Consider the following 2,161-nt stretch of genomic DNA (forward strand, 5'->3'; position numbering starts at 1 on the left):
TTGTCAGTTGCGTGACCGTGGGCAAGTCACTTAACTTCTCTGTGCCTCAGTTACCTCATCTGTAAAATGGGGATTAACTGTGAGCCTCACGTGGGACAACCTGATTACCCTGTATCTATCCCAGCGCTTAGAACAGTGCTCGGCACATAGTAAGCGCTTAACAAATACCACCATTATTATTATTATTAGAAATAAATTACAGCAAGGAGCGTCTCATCTATTTTATCTAGACCAGAACTTGGGACTTAGTAAATGCTTAACAAATTATTATTATTACTCCCTTGCCTCAGGTAAGAGAAACAGCATGCCTTAGTGGAAAGAGCACGGGCTTGGGAATCAGAGGTCATGGGTTCTAATCCCGGCTCCGCCACTTCACAACTGTGTGACTTTGGGCACGTCAATTAACTTCTCTGTGCCTCAGTTACCTCTGTGAGCCTCACGTGGGACAACCTGATTACCCTGTATCTACCCCAGCGCTTAGAACAGAGCTCGACACATAGCAAGTGCTTAACAAATATCAACACTATTATTATTGACATTTGATGCACATTCATTCATTGATTCATTCAATCTTATTTATCGAGCTCTTACTGTGCACAGAGCCCTATGCTAAGCGCTTGGGAGAGTACAATACAGCAATAAATGGACACATTCCTTGCCTACAATGAGCTTACAGTCTAAAGTGGGGGCGAGGAAACAGACAATACAAATTATATGTATGTACATAAGTGCCGTGGGGCTGGGAGAAGGGAAGAACGAAGACAGCAAGTCAGGGTGGCACAGAAGGGAACTGAAAAAGAGGAAAAGAGGGCTTAGTCAGGGAAGGTAACCTGGAGGCTCGAAGCCTGGTGAGTTGCAAGTTTCCCAGAGTTGCGAAAGGGAATTCTAACCCTTAAAGCCTACAGTCTACAAAGTAACTTCTAAAGTCCCTACCTACTGATGGTGTCAAATAGTTTTGTGTGGTCTCTGAAAACCATTACAGGGAAGGTGACCGAGAAGCCGCAAAGATCACATTCACTGTGCCAGGCTGGAGTTGGAAGCCACATGGAATTCTGAGAACATCTGACCAATGATATTCTTCATGCAGCGATCCAGAAAGACCTCGGAATGAGACTCCTCAGCTGCTGTCTCAATCCGGTGGTTTGACTTCTTGGAGACGGCAGGCTGGAGATGCTATGCATTTTCCCAGTGCTCCACGTGTTGTGGTAAGTATTCAAGCAGAGGGTCCCTGGATCAATCAGTCAACCTATGGTATTTATGGAGAGCTTACTGTGTGCAGGAGCACTGTACTAAACGCTCGGAAAAGTACGACAGAGTTGGTGTCCCCTCTGTAGAGATCTCAATGAGCATGGCACGCTTCACCATTTTTCATGGATTGATGGGTGAGGTGACTTCCCTGATGGTTCTGCAAGGGCCATGTTGGAAGATATTCTACCTTTTGGCACCATCCCAACCCTTCCATTTTTTTGCAAAGGCCCTCTGGATTCGGGCTGGTCAGGGCGCAAAAGACCCGGGATCGGAGAAGGTCTGGGAGGCAGGGGCCCCGGTGAGCTCACCTGGGCACGAGGGCTGGGGGGCTTGGGCATCACTTGGAGGAAGAGATGCCTTGTTGCCTTGGAGCCTTAGCAATCGTTGCAGCTAGGAAGAATGGAGTCAAGTGGGTAGCAAAGTTCTTTTTGGCAAGATCATCCAAAGTCTAAGAAATCCCCTCTTATCCATTGCCCCCCAATCCAATTCAATAATAGTAATAATAATACTGGTGGTATTTGTTAAGCGCTTACTATGTGCAAAGCACTGTTCTAAGCGCTAGGGTAGATAGAGGGTAATCAGGTTGTCCCACATGAGGCTCACAGTTAGTGACCGTGTAACTACTTGAGTTCTCCATGAGTTCTCCACACTCTAGTTCATTCCTTGATTCATCCCCCCTCGTTAATTAACGAATCAGTTTGGACACAGTCCCTGTCCGGCATGGGGCTCATAGTCTAAGGGGGGAGGATTCAATCCCCATTTTACAGATGAGGAAACTGAGGCACTGTTGTCCACAAGAACCGACCGACTGGCAGCCAGGCCTATGGAGCAGAACTGAGCGGACAAGAGTGACTCCATTTTAGTGAGTCCAGGACTTCCTTCCATTTTATGATCCCCTCCAGTTTGTGAAATT

The 2,161-nt window shown here is 46.9% G+C and overlaps 1 long non-coding RNA gene across 1 annotated transcript; it reads right to left on the reverse strand.

The window, feature by feature from the left end:
* Window positions 1-1,028: 1,028 nt before the first annotated feature.
* Window positions 1,029-1,803, reverse strand: LOC120638931. Its single transcript, XR_005660984.1, has 2 exons — window positions 1,557-1,803; window positions 1,029-1,246 (listed from the first exon to the last, which is right to left on the reverse strand). It is a non-coding gene; the product is annotated as an uncharacterized LOC120638931 (long non-coding RNA).
* Window positions 1,804-2,161: the final 358 nt, after the last annotated feature.

The sequence above is a fragment of the Ornithorhynchus anatinus genome, chromosome 17 (genome assembly GCF_004115215.2).
Source record: "Ornithorhynchus anatinus isolate Pmale09 chromosome 17, mOrnAna1.pri.v4, whole genome shotgun sequence".
NCBI classification, from domain to species: Eukaryota; Metazoa; Chordata; class Mammalia; order Monotremata; family Ornithorhynchidae; genus Ornithorhynchus; species Ornithorhynchus anatinus.